The sequence below is a fragment of the Protopterus annectens genome, chromosome 12.part0 (assembly GCF_019279795.1).
Source record: "Protopterus annectens isolate FY-2018-M chromosome 12.part0, PAN1.0, whole genome shotgun sequence".
Lineage (NCBI taxonomy): Eukaryota > Metazoa > Chordata > Ceratodontiformes > Protopteridae > Protopterus > Protopterus annectens.
In genome coordinates this window covers 636,175,436-636,196,318 of record NC_056746.1, presented here as the reverse complement: position 1 = coordinate 636,196,318, position 20,883 = coordinate 636,175,436, and positions in this window count along the sequence as shown.

Genomic DNA, 20,883 nt, shown 5'->3' with positions numbered 1-20,883 from the left:
GGAATGAATAGAGAATAGATATATAAAAGGGGAAATTTTAGGACAGAAATCGATCATACAGTTTACTTTAAAGATATGAAAGAAATAGGGGAAATATAGAAGGCAGAGTTTTCAGATCATAGAGCAGTATGGACTAGAATATTTGAGGACAGCAAAATAAAGGAGGGAAAGGGATAAAGCTATTAAATACATAATTAAAAATGACAGAAAACTAAATATTATGGAAGGATCACATGGCAATGAAATCATTTTCTAATAATTGTACATAGTAATGAGTAGAGTATAAGCAGAATTATAAAAAATATATTTAGACGTTGGAATAAGAATAAAAAGATATAAAGAATTTTTGAATTTTGAGAAAGGGAAATAGAAAAACAGATGTATGGAAAGAATAGAGAAAAAGTAAAGAAGATGCTGCCTAGGCAAATATTTTTGTTAAAGGACAGAAAAATGAGGGTTCCCTTATTTAGGAAAAGAAATACAAGTGAAAGAAATAAGGATGGATGCTAGTTTAGATGGTGAAGGATATATAAAATACAAACAAGAAGATATTATCAAGGTGGTAGAAAGCTTTGTAGAGAAAATGCATATAATTTGTATATAATATTCATTGACTTTGTATGTCATGTATGTAAGTATTCCATTTTGTCATTCCCTCGGTGTATAATGTCATGTATCTAGTATGTTTACCCTGGACTGAGACTGAAATAGTGCCACTAGGATCAGTGCTCTAACCAGCTTAAAATTCAAAATAAAAATAAAATGAAGTAAGAATGGAAAATGAAAAAAAGTCAGAAAAAGGAAGGATTGTTTTAGAAAATGATATAAGAATGAATCATGTGAGGATTAAATGGTATACATTATGAATATTATAAGAAAATGATAAAGTTGAAAGAGATTTTTAAAATATTAAATGAATAGATGAAGGAAGAATAAAGGAAGAAGACATATGGTAGAGTGATAACATTTATATGGAAAAAGGATGAAAGAAAGGATATAAAAAAATTGGAGGCCTATAACACTAGAGAATACTGACTACAAAATATTTATGAAAATTATTTACTTATTTTACATTTGTTAACCCAGTTAGTCCAATTAAGCCTGAGCCCATTTTTGGTGGTAACCTGGAGAGAAAAGCTCCAGTACATGATAATCATTTTGAAAAAAAAAAACATATTAAACATTACATATCTTGAAATATTCATTCAAACAATAAAATTGAAAACAGAATTAATACATGGATTGAAAATATATGTTAGAACATAAATTGATACATCACTAAACTGAATGAAGCAGACAAATAAAATAATGGAACACTCTAGGGAGCTAGAGCTGAAAAAATATATAAATATTATAACAAGTGTAAAGAAAGGAGTGGGGTTATGTAGAGTCCTGGCAGGAGCAGATCTATGAGTTAAAAGGTGTGCCTTTTAGTTTTAGTTGTGCTTTGAAGCTATTTGTGTAAGCAGTACTTCTTACATTGAAAGGAAGTTTGCTCCAGACTTGAGATACTGACTATTTGTAAATAAGTTTGCCAATGGCTGTATTAGATTTGTATATATCTAGAAGATGTTGGTCAGAGATTCAGAGTAAATGATTTGGGGTATAGTAGGATACTAAAGAAAAGAGGGTGGGACAGGTAGTGGGTTTGTTGTGGATGGAGTGCATTATTTGAAGAATACTAAAATACTAGAAAAATACTAGAAGAAAAGATGAAGAAACTATTGGATGAGGTAGTAGGGAATGGAGTTATGATACAAAAGGGACAAAAATGAAAATGTTAATTATAGTGAAAGAAGTACTTGAAATGATACTGAAAGAAAATAAAGAAGTAAGACTGATAGCATGTGATGTAGCTAAACATTTGGTAGAGGAGCCAAGAAGCAGTGTGGCAGATTTTAAAGGTATATGGCATAGGAGGAAAAAGTAATAAAGAAATCACATAAAACTTCATGGGTACAATTTATGATAAATGGATGAATGGGAAAAAATAAGAATTAAGAGAAGAGGAAAACAGAGATGCCTGGTGAGTTTGTGCCTGTTTGTATTAATAATGAATGCAGTAGTACAGACATTCATATATGAAACAAGGGAGGCATGATATGAAATGGAAGGAAAGTTCATTACCAATATGTTTATTGTGCCAATGATTTGGTGCTAATAACAAAAAACAAGGGATGTATAAGTGAGATTGTATTAAAGATCAGAAAAATGTTAAAAAGCTGGTCTTCAGTTAAAATTAAGTGTTGGTGGTTGATAAGATTAAAAATTAAATATATTTCACAACAAAGGAAGTAAAGACTTCAGGAGCAACATTTGGTGAGTATAAAAGTATAATACGTCCGCGGAGAGATATACTGAAACAAAATATTTGATATTGGTGGAAAAGCTTTTACTTATCATTTCAGTAAAACTAGCATATTTAGGAGTTATATATATATATATATATATATATATATATATATATATATATATATATATATATATATATATATGGGTCTAGAACATTTCACTGAAAGCACATTTCACTGAAACTTAAATGACTGAACACAAATCACTGAAAGCACAATTCACTGAAAACTCAATTCACTGAAACACATTTCACTAAAAGTTATATATCCCTTTCCCCCACTGTAGTGTGACCCTGGAGTTAGTATATATAGTAAGGGGGGTGTGGGGGGTGTAGCCCCCCACATATTTTAAGTATATATTATGTTCGGAAAAGACTAATACATTGGAATTGCAAGTATCCATGTATATAGTTCAAAATATTTAAAATATGTGGGGGGCTACACCCCCACACCCCCCAGTGTCCCCCACACCCCCTTACGATATATACTAACTCCAGGGTTGCACTACAGTGGGGAAAAGGCCATATATAACTTTCAGTGAGTTTTCAGTGAATTGAGCTTTCAGTGAAAAGTGCACACTAATTTGACTTTCAGTGAAATGTGCATTCAGAGAAATATCCTAGACCCATATATATATATATATATATATATATATATATATATATATATATACACACACATAGATATAGATATATAGATATATAGACATATGGAGATAGATAGATATGCGTGTGTGTGTGTGTGTGTGTGTGTGTGTGTGTGTGTGTGTGTGTGTGTGTGTGTGTGTGTGTGTGTTTCTCACTCAAATGGAAAAAGAGTTATTAGAAATGTTTTAGTGTCATCTGGGGCTTAAGGCTGAACCCAGTGAGAAGGGGGATAATTTATATTAAAATGAAGGTGGTTTGAATTTGAAAATTTCAGTGATGCACTTAGTGTCGCTGCATTTATTTGGGGTAAAAAAGGTAAATAAAGACAAAAATAAATGATAGATAGGATGTTATATGAAAAATATAAAAATGTATGGAAAGGAAAACAACAGGGAAAAGAAAAGAAAATGGGGACAGGATGGAAGAAGAAAAAGAATATGACAAAAAGTAAATTATTGAAGTTAAAAATAAGTGAGGTTGATGGGAAAATGGGAAAATAAAATAATAGTGTAATATGATTTTAGAAAAAAAATGTGCACTTATGGAAGGAAATAAAAGAAGATGAAAAAAGACAATAAAAGAATAAAAAATTTTGAAATTTTGTATGAAGCATAGGATTTTTGTGGAGATTTTTTTAGACAAGTTACTGCTAAAAAAGGGAATATGAGATATAAGCTGTAGAGGAAAGAAAATAAGTTGACTGTAGTGAAGAGGCAACAACAGGCAGCCCCCGGTGGTGCAGCAGTTAGCATTGTTGCCTCACAGCAAGAGGTTCTCCAATTCGATTCTCGGCTGGGGTGTCTTCTGTGCGGAGTCTGCATGTCCTCCCTGTGGTCACGTGGGTTTCCTCCAGGTGCTCCGGTTTTCTCCCAAAGACATGCAGTAGGTGGATTGGACACTCTAAATTGGCTCTAGGTGTGAGTGTGTGCCTTCTGTGGAAGGTTGGGTGCCGGGCTGGCAACTTGACACCGTAAAACTCCACTGTCAATCATGAGCGGACAGATGATCTGCTGTGGTGACCCCTAACTGGGAAAAGACAGAAGAAGAAGTGAAGAAGAAATGACAAAACACTTTTTTGGACTGTAAAAATAATAAAGAATTTTAGGAAAAGTTTAAAAATGAATATAGATGAGAAGGGTTTAAATGTTTAAATATGAATAATATATTATATGGGAAGTTTGATAATGTAAAGAAATGCAATACTGATAAATGGGATAAAGTACTGTTTGTGACAATATGGGTCCTGTGGAAAAAATATGTGAGAATTTGTTATATAACAAGAAAATGGAAGAGGATGATGTATTTGCTGAAATGCAAACATTGTTGTGAAAGAAGGGGTGGGGCGATAGAGAATAAATATAAAAGAAATACAACTGATTGATTAGATTCTTTTGTGTTGATAACTTGTAAGTATGAATGTTGAGTGTGTAAATAATTGATTTAAAGATTTTTATACAGTATAAAATGAATACAAATGTTAATAAAGCACCCTTCTATTTTTTTCATTGTGTCATGGGATCTTTTATATTCATCTAAGGTAACAGCAACTCAAGCAGATGCGTCCATAGCTTAATGTCTAATCTGAAGGATGTCACACTCAGTAGTGCTGTACTTCCCTTACACTGCACTGCAGTGTTAGTGCTGGAAAATTAATCCACATACCCAGGATAGGCATAGAAAACACAGCCTTCTGATATTTCAGCATTAAAGGTGAGTGTGATACTAGTTGAGCTACTGACATGGCTAAACATACCTTGCATTTTTTTTCAAATAAATTGTAAATGAATTGCACATGTCAGTCGACCTGAGACCTTGTACTTTGACTTGAGACCTTGTACTTTATAGAACTTCCTGGAATGTGTTTTGGTGTACACAGTCATATTCCTTCTCCAAACCTACAAAATACATGTAGCACATAATAGCAACCTCTAATGTCCCTCTAATATCTATGCAGGGAAAATGGTTTATCCATTGTTCCATAGTCTGAATGGACTTTACACTGCTCCATCTCAATAATAAACTTGGCTATTGGATGAAGTCACATTCCCAGCACCTTTCCATACACTTTCCAAGCAGACTGTGAAATGATCTTTCTATAACTAAAACAAATCATCCTGTCCCACATTAGGTACTATCCCAGCCTTATACAGAACATTGAAAAGATGGATTAACTATAGCACCCAAAACATTTCCTGTCAGATCTTATACAATCCTGCAGACTTGCCACATAGGAACTGCTCAAGTCATCATAGTGCTCGAATAGCTTATACACATAATGCAGAAAAAAATAAAACAAATGCAATTTGTCTGTCTTCAATTACTTATGGACAAGATTAAACCTGAAAATGGAGCCATGTTTAGTGGATTAACCACCATGTCAACAAAATGCATTAAAAATAAAATAAATACATTTAATTTTAGTATCTATTTATTTATGTGCTTCAAGTAAATACATAAATCCAGTCAGTAATCTTTTCATTCAAGACTTGTGGTAATGGTTACAGTGGATATGGTAAATTTAGTCAGTTTACTACGGAAATTTGCCTACTCTTCAGACAAGTGGCAGGAACTGTTTAACACCTATCCAAAGTACCACCAGCATAGATAACAGAACATGAGTTTGAAATGTTATGTTCTGTATGATACCCTTGCAGTAACCACTTTACCACATGATGTACGGCAGTGTTATCTTTACAATATGAATCCAGTCATCTGGCCTTGGGAAAGAACCAAAAGGCTTCTGATCATCAATGAAAGGTAAATGTGCAGCCTTTGGCATCACTGTAGTTATCCATTACTTAATACAGAAAAAAGTACCAACATCTACACGGCTAAATGTAGTTGTTAAACTGGTAGCACCAGATCACCTGGATTTATCAAGGATTTTTTCTGATGCAACTGGGATAGATATCAGCATAATGTTAGCCATGGCAGAACACAGGCTTTGAAAGTGGCATGTACCATTAGCCTACTGTTAGTGATTACCAGCCATTATACCCATTGCATAGCACATCAAAAACTGTTTGGTGGTTCTAAATTGTTGGTGTATTGCAACCTATGATGAAGCAGCATGGAGTACTAAAAAGGTATAACTTTGTCGCAGGATGTGAATGACAAAAACAAAAGGAGTACATTTGAAAATAGTTACTGAATGTCTACATGTATTAGATAGGGTAACACAAGGAAATAAGACACCCACAATGAGAGGCCTCAGGGAAGAAACATAACAAGTATTGGGCAGACAGAACTGCAGACATTTATAGAGGAGAAGGTAGAGGTAAATGTAAACTGGGACAGCAATCATAATCAATAAAAATGGTCTTAACTCTGCCAAGAAAATGTTCATCAAGTATTTTTCATCACCAAGAGTTATCTGAGTAGTGATAAAAACCTTTCCATGGTGAGGAAGACCCCTTGCAATTCCATCAAATTATAGCAGGCTGTGCATTGTATCATCTCTAGTCATGGTGGGTGCTTTCAGCTATCTGGAAGCCATAGCATTTAGGATTTAGAGAATTCCATTTAATCATCTATCACTGATAGCACAGTAATCACCACATTTTCCAGCAACATTCACTGGAAGGTTTGTTTCAACAGACTAAGTACAGCAAGAGGATGTCACATGTGGCAGAGAGCAAACAGGCAAGTGTATAGGGGTACTTGATTTGGGTAGATAGACACAAGATAATAAACTGCACATACTAACTGGCTCAAAGGAAAGTTACATGCAGCATGCAAAATACATATGAGCCAGGGCCAAAATTGTTTGCAGTCATGAGTGTGTGTAGCATCATGCCACATTACACAAGGGTAATGTTACAGTGGACACAGTGTGAGCAAAGAAATGCAAACCACTCAGACTGTATGATGAACACAGGACACACATAACAAAGTATGCATGCACTCATAGAGACAGGCACAAAACAATGGCACAGAAAGAGAAGAGAGACTATAAAATATAAATGCAAAAACATTAATGTACACTGAAACACTAAACTTAGTGTTTGCCTAATGGTGAAAAGCACATAAGCATAGACATTTAAAAGCACTGCAGAAAAAAGAACACAGTCCACAACAAAATGTCAGACCATAAGCACATTTTTGCCATAAATGCAGCATACCGAATGTATTCATTTATTTAAATGCAGTATCCATACATTTTATCTTTTTTATCATTAATGACACCAGTGACAAATTTTACAAAAATGCAAAACCTGTTGACTGGGTTTCAATAACAGCTCCCTTTTCAATAGTGTTCATCCCCTATTCATCCCTATGGCACGCACTGTCCCTGCTTGGCTCATTTGTTCCTCCCTACTGTTCATATGAGAAGATAGCAGGAGGAAAGGCTAGAGCCATCTACTGTGCCCATCCTACAGCATTTTGCAGAAAATTTAATTTTGTATGCTCAGAACAGAAATTCTAACATCAACTGGCTGGTTATGATAAACCACTTGTAAAAGTACACTTGTATACACTTATAATACTTAACTACAGTACATTAAGTCATTTAGTGGGCTTGCACTACCCCAGGGGAACAGAACTATAGCAGAACTCAGATGGTAAAAAATAATTTGTCTGGGAACGATACAATGATAATATAGAAATATTTCACTGTAGATGAAGTGACTTTAGATAAAAGTTATACTATTACCATTTTTGGAAAATATACCACCCTATGGCAAAACTGCGAAAATGATGCATCAAACCAAGGGGTTTACTACATGACTAATGTGCACAGGCATACATCAAGGTCTTGTCTTCATTAATGGGAGGGGATATACCTGGAAATGGAATCACGGTAAGTGAATGAACTGCACTTTTTCTAATTCTATTTTACCAAATAATGAAAACTAATAAAACAAACTGCAAAAGCACTAAGTGTTTTTTGCAAGAAGACAAGCCCCCTTCACTCCCCATGATGTGGGGAACTGCATTGACTATTATATATATAATGTGTGTGTGTGTGTGTGTGTGTGTGTGTGTGTGTGTGTGTGTGTGTGTGTGTGTGTGTGTGTGTGTGTGTGTCTATATATATATATATATGTGTGTGTGTGTGTGTGTGTGTGTGTGTGTGTGTGTGTGTGTGTGTGTGTGTATATATATATATATATATTCACACTTCTAAAGACTAGTGTGGTCTCCTTTAAGGCCCCCGAGCCGGCGGAAAACAGTACTCAAGCCGCTGAATCACTTACAAATGCCTTCTACCAGCACCTGCAGGACTGCATGGATAAGGCAATCCCAAGCAAAACAAAGACTCTTTGTACCAAAGGCAAGCATCCAGTCTGGTGGACCCCAGCCATAAACAAACTCTACAACAAAAGGAGGAAGCTACTACAAGATAGAGCAAAATCCTTAAAAGGTAAGACACCCTTGATCACTATAAGTAAAAAACTAAGAGCTCTCATAAAATCATCCAAAGCAAATTTCGAGAGAAAAATAGCTAAAGACTCAAAAGACAATCATAAGGCCTTCTTTAGCTATGTTAGAAACCTGGGAGGAAACTCCCAGATATGCTCAGAGCTAGTTCAAAATGATGTGAAGATTACTGATCCTACAGACATTGCCAACATACTGGCTGACAGGTTCAGTGCAAACTTCTCCCTCCCCTCCCCCAAAAAGGAGAGATATCTATACCAAACGATTGAAACCCCCAAACATCTCCAGCGCCCAAGTGAGAACAGCTCTCTCCAAAGCAAAAACACAGCATCCATGGGACCTGATGGTGTCCCCGGCTGTGTGCTCCATGAACTCAATGAGGAATTAAACCCACAGCTAGGACAGCTGTTTAATCAAAGTCTTACCTCTGGATACGCACCCAGGAGTGGCGCACTGCAACTGTGGTACCACTTCACAAAGGCGGTGCCTCCACCGACCCTGGAAATTACCGCCCATTAGCTTGACAAGCCTTATCTGCAAAGCCATGGAGAGGATCATAATGGACCTCATAAATAAAGACATAGGGAATTTGCAGACTTTGGATCCAACCCAGTTTGGCTTTGTCAAAGGCAGATCATGCCTTTTAAACTTGGTTGACTTTTTCGAAACAGTCACCAAAGCCATTGATGAGGGAAAGGCAGTCCATACAGCCTACCTCGATCTGGCTAAGGCCTTCGATACAATACCCCATTTGGGTATCATTGAAAAACTCATCAGCTTAAATGTCAACCCATACATCACAAGATGGGTTGCAAACTGGCTGAGTGACAGAACCCACAGGGTCAGAGCTGCTGGCGCCATGTCAGACTCAAAGCCTGTCACAAGTGGTGTCCCACAGGGCTCAGTCCTGGGCCCACTCTTGTTTGGCATCTACTTTTCCGAAGTACAAGCAAACACAGGAGGGTTATGGCTGACAAAGTTTGCAGATGACTGCAAACTGGGCCATAGTAGAAAACACATCTGACACAGATATCCTTCAGAAGGGTCTCACAGAAACGGATAACTGGTGCCAGAGCCACGGCCTAAAGTTAAATGCCAAAAATGCATAGTCATACCCTTCGGGAAAAACAAGGTTACCCCTAGCTACCAAATAGGTGGCAATCCACTGAGCACAGAAGAAGTTATCAGGGACCTGGGGACCCAGGTTGATAGTAGTCTGTCATTCGACACCCATGTAGCTAAAGTAGTTAGGAAGACCTTCTACATTGCCCACCTTATCATGAAGGGATTCTCATCTAGATCAAGGGAGGTCATAGTCTCCCTTTACTCATCACTCATCAGACCAATGGTTGAGTACAATGCCCCATTCGAATGTATCTGACCCGACACTTGCAGCAGCTGGAGAGGCCACAAAAGTTCCTCACCAAAAGGATAAAGGGTCTCAAAAATCTGTCCTATGCTGCCCGACTGAAAGAACTCCAGCTCTATTCAGTCGCCACCGCTTGCTCAGAGGTGACCTTTGCCTAACATACAAGGCCATGTCAAACCCAGATTTGATGAATATGCTTCACCTCAAAAATCTAGATCCATCAGAGCCACAAGGGCGGAGACTTAAACCTTGACACGGCTATTAATAGGACGTGCTGGAGGGATAGATTCATCACCCAAAGACTCCCTATGCTGTGGAACAAAATCCCGGTACATGTGAGGCAGAGCACCTCGCTGGCCTTGTTCAAGAGAAATCTTGACCAATGGATGGGAGATCGCAGATATACCCCAGGGATTACCTCAGTGTCACTGCTCGACAGAGGCACAGAAAAATAATGGGTATAGTTCCCCATACTAAAGGGGTGGCCTAAGCCACAAAACGATGGGCTAGGCTTGTAAATGCCCTCGGGCAGATAGCCTAGTATGAACCTATGAACCTATGAACCTATATATATATATATATATATATATATATATATATATATATATATATATAGAGGTTATGGATGATGGGTCAGACGACGAGCTACGTAGATATCTGCCTGGTTGACAGCATTTTATCGATGCAGACAGATGGTCAATAGATGTGTGAAATCAACAAACCTAGGGTAGGGGAATATTCTTGATCCTGGAGTTAGTAGATATAATTAGCAGGTGTAGGGGGTACAGGGGCCTTGCCCCCATTGCAAAAACACATAAGTTTACTCTGTTTAGGGGTAAATCTCCAGAGCATGTTCAGAATGTGTCAGTGTTTGATTATTTGATGTCTAACATTGATGTCCTTGGAGTCAGTGTAACTGGTCATTTGACCAGCTACCCTACACCTACATTCTGAGATCAAACCAGGAAATGGAGGGAAAAAAAAAAAAAAATATATATATATATATATATATATATATATATATATATATATATAGATGCATATTCTGAGATCACACAAGGAACTGGAGAAACTTAACTCTTGTATTCTGTAATTTCACTGGATAGCATTCTACTACACTGTTGTGCTGTCAATGTGCCTGCTGTTCAATCAATATGATTTAGCTAACATGCACTCCACAAATGTGTAATTTGACCACATAGTGGCAATCCCTGAAAAAATGTTATCTGTGCCAGAAATAATGAGTTGCATCTGTCAGGAACATTTTCCAGAATACTAAGTGTGTTTTTCATTTTTTCCCCTTTGAAAAGCTTTTAAAGTATACTGAAAGAATGCATTTAATGAATATGAGGAAATGTCAGACTTTACCTGCATTACTAGCCTGTTATTAGTATTAACAGAGCACCTGGCGCTTGTTGATGAACACGCTGAGGTAAATATTTTAAAATCTGCCACTGTGCCTCATCATAAAATAAATATGTCATCCACAAACATTTTGAAATATGGCACATGTTGAATAAATAGATTCTGTTCACTCAAAACTAAGTGATTTTGCTAACAATGTGATATTAGCACAGGTATTAGTTACGTCTTTCCATAGCGGTAATCCGAAACTAATGATAGGAAAACTAGTTTAATATATACAATAAATACAATATGTCTGGCCATCTGTACTGACTATGTGGCATTTTATGTAGGAAAGTCTAACTTCCATTTGAAGGACAGGATACAGCAAGGCATTCTAACTCTCATTTGGCATCACTTCCTAGTATGCACGGCTCTAGATCAAAGTATTTCATCACATTTATGAGTGATGTCAGGATCCTTCTTGTTGGGAATTTAGTCATTTTCAGTGTTTTTTTTTTTCTATGACCAGGAATAGGCTTTAGGATCTGGCAACAAATGTCAGAGTATAGTATGAATACAAGGGGATAGCTAACTGAGTCCATTTGATATTTAAAGCCAGAAGACTTTGTGCTTTTCCCAAGCTTACCCAAAGGACTAGAAATGTTCTGAACAGCTAAAAACATGAAGATTTCAATACGCATTTGTTAAAGGATATTATTAAAGAAAATTGTCACCCATCCAGAAAACTGGTGTAAAGAGATGGCGGTTAAGGTCATAGTACTTTTATCAGCTGATGTAAATATGGAATAGAATTCCCCTTCTCTGAGAAAGTTCAAAAAAGAGACATACATGGCAAAAGAATTTACTTGATGAGTATTAAATACAGAACTAGGAATGGAATTAGCAAGAGTTTTACTGCAGTCATTATAGTATAACAGGAAATTCCAAGAAGGAAGAGGGATTTGAAACTAGTCCATTTCAAGTGGGAGAAATAAGAAAACTAATGGACGATCCTGAATTGTTGCTTTCAAAAATCTCAGAACACCTGTAAGAGGGCATAGACTTTATATTCCCTGAAGAATAAAGTCATTTGAATTTGCTATTGCTTGATTTGCAAAAACTGCATAGCATCATGTAAAATACAAGATAGAATAGTTGTTATGCAGGAGTGTTGCAATGTACTCTAGTAGTGAATGATCTTCTCCTTGATAATAGCACCAAAAAACAAAACATTTATGTTCAGATTTGTGGAAATTAACTTTCGTTTCTAAATATAACACCTCTCTGTTACCAATAACTAATAAATCAGTCCAATCAATATAAGAAACTATTTTTATATTATAACCTTAAGCTCTTCATACTTATATAGATAAATCCTGTTAGGCTAAATATCAAGAGAAAAAACTGCCTTTGTAACCCCTGTAAAGTCACATCAATTTGCAATAATGTCATGTGGCCTCCATGATATGACTGCTGCCTTCTATGGTTTTGCCTTATAATATTTTACAAGAACACAAGAGATATAGAAATACTTTCTAGAATGCTATCCCTTTGTATATCGCATCATGGAGACAACATACAGAAAATGTATTTATTTATTGATTCATTACCTGGGCAATTGGGCTAGTTTGTTTCCCCTTTTCAGCCACAACCCAGGTTCAGAGAGCTTAACAGGATTACATTTTTTTTCCTGTTTCCATTACATCTCCATTTATTTTTATTGTTACACTTTATTAATTGATGTACTAATAATTTGGAGCTTTTCTCCCCGGGCCTCTGAAAATGGACATATATCCAGCTAGACTAGCCCGGTCAACAAATGTAAAATAAATAAAATAAATAAACATTTGTAGATATTATACATATAATAGAGTACATAAAATAATCTACATTTTTACAGAGTAAATATTGTTAACAGTGCAGAATAAATTTCTAATTAATATGAGCAAAGTACATTCAGATGACAGAAGCAATTTCAACAAAACATGAAGCATTTGCTTGCTGAGCTTAGTTGAGAGATGCAATTTATATAAGGTATATGAGACAACGAATAGATTCAGATGAGAGAAGTCATTTTTTATTCAAAACAAGTTTTGCAGTCCATGATTTTTGCTATCAACAGTTACTTTTGGATTCTAATTACTACAGAATTTGTCAGAATTGTATTATCTTTTGTCTTTAAAACACTTGCATGTGGCTTCCCCTTGCAGGTTGCTGAATAGAGTTGTTCTACATTCTTTCAGTGTCTCTAAAATACTGCAATTAGGTGATAATTTATTCCAGGTAACAGGTCCTAACCTACAAATGTTATTTTTTTCTTCTACTGAAGTTCTGAAATGAGGGCAGGTGAGTGTTATGCTGTTTTCTTGCCTATACTACATCCCTGCTGCATTTTCCTGGTGAAGTTCAACTGTACTACACCCCACTGTACCTTTCTGATGGACTTAAGCTGTACTACAACCCCACTGTATCTTCCTGTTGGAGTTCAGCTGTACTACATGCCCACTGTATCTTCCTGATGGACTAGAGCTGTACTACATCCCCACTGTATCACCCTCATTGTATCTTCCTGTTAGGTTCAGCTATACTACACCCCCACTGTATCTTCTTGTAGGAGTTCAGTTGTACTGCATCCCCGCTGTAGATTCCTGTTGGAGTTCAGCTGTACTACACTCCTCACTATAAATTCCTGTTGTTGGAGTTCAGCTGTACTATGCCCCCACTGCATCTTCCTGTTGGAGTTCAGCTATACGACACTTGCACTGAATCTTCCTGTTGAGGTCCAGCTGTACTACAACCCCACAATATCTTCCAATTGCAGTTCAGCTGTACTACACCCACACTGTATCTTCCTGATGGAGTTCAGCTGTACCGCATTCTCACTGTTTCTTCCTGTTGGATTTCAGCTATACTGCATCCCCACTGTGTATGACACCCCTACTGCAGCTTCCTGTTGGAGATCAGGTGGGTTACACACCTACTGTATTGTTCTGTTGAAGTTCAACAGTATCACACCCCCACTGCATCTTACTGTTAGAGTTCAGATGTACTACATCCACACTGTGTCAACTCATTGGAGTTCAGCTGTACTACACCCCCACATTATCTTCCTGTTATAGTTTAGGTGTACTACATCCCCACTTTATCTTCCTATTGTAGTTCAGCTGTACTACACTCCTATTGTATCCTCCTGTTGGAGATCAGCTGTACTACATCCCTATGGTATCACCCCAACTGCATCTCCCTCTTAGAGTTCAGCTGTACTACGTCCACACTGTATCTTCCCATTGGAGTTCAGCTGTACTACACCCCATCTTATCTTCCTGTTGGAGTTTAGCTGGACTACACCACCACTGTATCTACCTGTTGGAGTTCAGCTGCACGGCATTCCCACTGTTATCTTCCTGTTGGAGTTCAGCTCTACTGCATCCCCAATGTATCTTCCTGTTGGAATTCAGCTGTACTACACCCCCACTGTATCTTCCTATTGGAGTTCAGCTGTTCTACTTCCACTTTACATCTTCCTGTTTGAGTTTAGGTGTACTACACCCCCACTGTATCTTCCTAAAGGAGCTCAGCTGTACTGCATTCTCACTGTTATCTTCCTGTTGGAGTTCAGCTGTACTACATCTTCCTGTTGGAGTTCAGCTATATTACATCCCCAGTGTATCTTCCTGTAGTAGGTCAGCTGTACCACATCCCCACTGTATCTTGCTCTTGGACTTCAGCTGTACTACAACCAAACAGTTTCTTCTTCTTGAGTTCAGCTGTACTACATCTACTTCTTGGAGTTCAGCTGTACTATTTTCCCACTGTATGTCCCTGTTGGAGTTCAGCTTTACTAAATCCCCACTATCTTCCTGTTGGAGTTCAGATGTACTACATCAACACAGCACCTTCATTTTGGAGCTCAACTGTAATACAGCCACACTGTATCTTCCTATTGGAGTTCAGCTGTACTACATCCATGCTGTATCTTCCTGTTTGACTTCAGCTGTACTACATCCACACTGTATTTTCCTGTTGGAGTTCAGCTGTACTACATCCCCACTGTATCTTCCTATTGGAGTTCAGCTGTACTACAGCCCCACTTTATCTTCATGTTGGAGTTTAGCTGTACTACATCCGCACTGTATTTTCCTGTTGGAGTTCAGCTGTACTACATCCCCACTGTATCTTCCTATTGGAGTTCAACTGTACTACAGCCCCACTTTATCTTCATGTTGGAGTTCATCTGTACTACATCCCCAGTATATCTCCCTATTGGACTACAACTATACTACATACACACTGTATCTTCCTGTTTGAGTTCAGCTATACTACATCCCCATTGTATCTTGCTGTTGGACTTCAGCTGTACTACATCCACACTGTATTTTCCTGTTGGAGTTCAGCTGTACTACATCCCCACTGTACCTTCCTGTTGAAGTTCAGCTGTACTACATCCTCCTATTATCTTCCTGTTTGAGTTCTGCTATACTAAATTCCCACTGTATCTTCCTGTGAGAGTTCAACTGTACTACAACCCCACTACATCTTCCTGTTGGAATTCAGCTGTACTACATCTTCCTGTTGGAGTTTAGCTGTACTACATTCTCACTGTATATTCCTGTTGGAGTTCAGCTGTACTGCAATCCCACTATCTTCCTATAGTAGTTCAGCTGTACTGCATCCCCAGTGCATCTTCCTATAGTAGTTCAGCTGTACTGAAACCACACTGTATCTTCATGTTGAGTTCAGCTGTACTACATCTACTGCTTGGAGTTCAGCTGTACTACTTTCCCACTGTATGTTCCTATCAGAGTTCAGCTGTACTATGTCCCCACTTTTATCTTCCTGTTGGAGTTCAGCTGTACTCTATCCCACTGTATCTTCCTGTTGGAGTTCAGCAGTAGTACATCCACACTGTACCTTCTTTTTGGAGTTCAGCTGTAATACAGCCAAGCTGTGTCTTTCCATTGGAGTCCAGCTGTACTACATCCATGCTGTATCTTCCTGTTTGGGTTCAGCTGTACTACATCCCCACTTTCTCTTCATGTTGGAGTTCAGCTGTACAACTTTCTTACTGTATCTTCCCATTGGAGTTCAGCTGTACTACATACACACTGTATCTTCCTGTTTGAGTTCAGCTATATTGCATCCCCACTGCATCTTCCTGTTGAGTTCAGCTCTACTAATTTCCCACTGTATGTTCCTGTTAGAGTTGAGCTGTATGACGTCCCCACTACATCTTCCTGTTGGAGTTCAGCAGTCCTACATCCACACTGTATCTTCCTACTTGAGTTCAGCTATACTACATCCTACTGAATCTTCCTGTTGGAGTTCAGCTGTACTACATCCCCACTGTATGTTCTTTTTGGAGTTCAGCTGTAATAAAGCCACACTGTATCTTCATATTGGATTGCAGCTGTACTACATCCACACTGAATCTTCCTGTTGGAATTCAGCTGTACTACAGCTTCCTGTTGGAGTTCAGATGTACTACATCCCCACTGTATCTCCCTGTTGGAGTTCAGTTGTACTACATCCCCATTGTATCTTCCTGTAGTAGGTCAGCTGTACCACATCCCCACTGTATCTTGCTCTTGGACTTCAGCTGTACTACAACCACACTGCTTCTTCTTGTTGACTTCAGCTGTACTATATCTACCTCTTGGAGTTCAGCTGTACTACTTTCCCACTGTATGTCCCTGTTGGAGTTCAGCTTTACTACATCCCTACTATCTTCCTGTTGTAGTTCAGATCTACTACATCAACATAGTACCTTCTTTTTGGGGCTCAACTGTAATACAGCCACACTGTATCTTCCTATTGGAGTTCAGCTGTACTACATCCATGCTGTATCTTCCTGTTTGACTTCAGCTGTACTACATCCACACTGTGTTTTCCTGTTGGAGTTCAGCTGTACTACATCCCCACTGTATCTTCCTATTGGAGTTCAGATGTACTACAGCCCCACTTTATCTTCATGTTGGAGTTCAGCTGTACTACATCCCCAGGTTATCTCCCTATTGGACTACAACTATACCACATACACACTGTATCTTCCTGTAGGTGTTCGGCTGTACTATATCCACACTGTATCTTCCTGTTGAGTTCAGCAGTACTACATCTTCCTGTTGAAGTCCAGCTGTACTACTTTCCCACTTTATGTTCCTGTTAGAGTTGGCCTGTACTATGTCTCCACTGCATCTTCATCTTGGAGTTCAGCTGTACTACATACACACTGTATTTTCTTTTTGGAGTTCAGCTGTAATACAGCCATACTGTGTCTTCATATTGGAAATCAGCTGTACTACATCCAACATGTATCTTCCGGTTGAAGTTCAACTGCACTACATCCCCACTGTACCTTCCTGTTGGAGTTCAGCTGTACTACATCCCCACTGCATCTTCCTGTTGGAATTCAGCTGTACTACATCTTCCTGTTGGAGTTCAACTGTACTACATTCTCACTGTATATTATTGTTGGAGTATAGCTGTACTACGTTCTCACTGCATCTTCCTGTTGGAGTTCAGCTGTACTACAATCCTACTATCTTCCTGCTGGAGTTCAGCTGTACTTCATCCCCAGTGCATCTTCCTATAGTAGTTTAGCTGTACTGCATCCCTTCTGCATTTTCCTCTTGTAGTTCAGCTGTAGTGAAACCACACTGTATCTTCATGTTGTGTTCAGCTGTACTACATCTACCTCTTGGAGTTCAGCTGTATTACTTTCCCGCTGTATGTTCCTGTTAGAGTTCAGCTGTACTACGTCCCCACTTTTATCTTCCTGTTGGAGTTCAGCTTTACATCTCCAGTGTATCTTCCTGTTTGAGTTCAGCTGTACTACATCTACACTGTACCTTCTTTTTGGAGTTCAGCTGTAATACAGCCATGCTGTATCTTCCTTTCAGGGTTCAGCCCACTTTGTCTTCATGTTGGAGTTCAGCTGTACTACATCCCCACTGTATCTTCCTATTGGAGTTCAGCTGTACTACATAAACATTGTATCTTCCTGTTCGAGTTCAGCTATACTACATCCCTACTGCATCTTTCTGTTGAGTTCAGCGGTCCTATATCCACACTGTATCTTCCTGCTTGAGTTCAGCTATACTACATCCCACTGAATCTTCCTGTTGGAGTTCAGCTGTACAACATCCCCACTGTATTTTCTTTTTGGAGTTCAGCTGTAATAAAGCAACACTGTATCTTCATATTGGATCACAGCTGTACTACATCCACACTGGATCTTCCTGTTGGAGTTCAGCTGTGCTACATCCCCACTGCATTTTCTTTTTGGAGATAAGCTGTGATACAGCCACACTGTATCTTCATATTGGAGCTTAGTTGTACTACATTCACACTGTTTCCTCCTGTTGGAGTTCAGCTGTACTACATCCCCCATTTATCTTCCTGTTTGAGTTCAGCTGTACTACATCCCCACTGAATCTTCCTGTTGGAATTCAGCTGTACTACAGCTTCCTGTTGGAGTTCAGATGTACTAAATCACCACTGTATCTTCCTGTTGGAGTTTAGCTGTACTACATCCACACTGTATCTTCCTGTTTTAATTCAGATGTATTACATCCCGCTGAATCTTACTGTTGGAGTTCATCTGTATGACATCCCCACTGTATCTTCTTCTTGGATTTCAGCAGTAATACAGCCACACTGTATCTTCCTATTGTAATTCAGCTGTACTACATCCATACTGTATCTTCCTGTTCGAATTTGGCTGTACTGCATCCCCACTGACTCATCCTGTTTGAGTTTAGCTGTACTACATCGCCACTTTATCTTCCTGTTGGAGTTCAGCTGTACTACATACCCACTTTATTTTCCTGTTGGAGTTCAGCTGTACTACATCTCCACTGTATTTTCCTGTTGGAGTTCAGCTGTACTACATCCCCACTGCATCTTCTGTTGGTATTCAGCTGTGCTACATATTCCTTTTGGAATTCAGCTGTACTACATCCCCACTGTATCTTCCAGTTGGAGTTCAGCTTTACTACATCCACACTCGGTCTTCCTGTTTGAATTCAGCAGTATTACACCCCACTGTATCTTACTGCTAGAGTTCATCTGCATGACATCCCCACTGCATCTATTTATTTGATTTCAGCAGTAATACAGCCACAATATATCTTCCTAATGGAGTTCGGCTGTACTACATCCACACTGTAATTTCCTGTTTGAGTTTGGCTGTACTGCATCCCTACTGTATCTTCCTGTTGGTGTTCAGCTGAACTGCATCCCTACTGTATTTTCTTTTTGGAGTTCAGCTGTTAAACAGCCACATAGTATCTTCATATTGGAGCTTAGCTGTACTACATCCACAATGTATGTTCCTGTAGGAGTTCAGCTGTAGTACATCCCCCTTTTATCTTCCTATTTGAGTTCAGCCATATGACATTCCCACTATTTCTTCCTGGTAGAGTTCAGCTGTACTACATCCCCACTGCATCTTCCTGTTGTAATTCAGCTGTACTATAGCTTCTTCTTGGAGTTTAGCTGTACTACATCCCCACTGTATGCTCTCTTTGGAGTTCAGCTGTAATAAAGCCACACTGTATCTTCATATTGGATTGCAGCTGTACTACATCCACACTGTTTCCTCTGGTTGGAGTTCAGCTGTATTACATCCCCCTTTTATCTTCCTGTTTGAGTTCAGCTATACTACATTCCCACTGTATCGTCAAGTTAGAGTTCAGCTGTACTACATCCCCACTGAATCTTCCTGTTGGAATTCAGCTGTACTACAGCTTCCTGTTGAAGTTCAGATGTACTACATCCCCACGGTATCTTCCTGTTGGAGTTCAGCTATACTACATCCTCAGTGTATCTTCCTGTAGTAGGTCAGCTGTACCACATCCCCACTGTATCTTGCTCTTGGACTTCAGCTGTACTACAACCACACTGTTTCTTCTTGTTGAGTTCAGCTGTACATCTATCTCTTGGAGTTCAGCTGTACTACTTTCCCACTGTATGTCCCTGTTGGAATTCAATATAACTACATCCCCACTATCTTCCTGTTGGAGTTTAGATGTACTACATCAACACAGTATCTTCTTTTTGGAGCTCAACTGTAATACAGCCACACTGTATCTTCCTATTGGAGTTCAGCTGTACTACATTCATGCTGTATCTTCCTGTTTGACTTCAGCTGTACTACATCCACACTGTATTCTCCTGTTGGAGTTCAGCTGTACTACATCCTCACTGTATATTCCTGTAGGTGTTCAGCTGTACTATATCCACACTGTATCTTCCTGTTGAGTTCAGCAGTACTACATCTTCCTGTTGGAATCCAGCTGTACTACTTTCCCACTTTATGTTCCTGTTAGAGTTGGCCTGTACTATGTCTCCACTGCATCTTTGTCTTGGAGTTCAGCTGTACTACATCCAACATGTATATTCCTGTTGGAGTTCAGCTGCACTACATCCCCACTGTACCTTCCTGTTGAAGTTCAGCTGTACTACATCCTCCTTTTATCTTCCTGTTTGAGTTCAGCTATACTAAATTCCCACTGTATCTTCCTGTTAGAGTTCAGCTGTACTACATCCCCACTGCATCTTCCTGTTGGAATTCAGCTGTACTACATCTTCCTCTTGGAGATCAGCTGTACTACATTCTTACTGAATATTCTGTTGGAGTACAGCTGTACTACGTTCTCACTGCATCTTCCTGTTGGAGTTCAGCTGTACTACAATCCCACTATCTTCCTGTTGGAGTTCAGCTGTACTTCATCCCCAGTGCATCTTCCTATAGTAGTTCAGCTGTACTGCATCCCTTCTGCATTTTCCT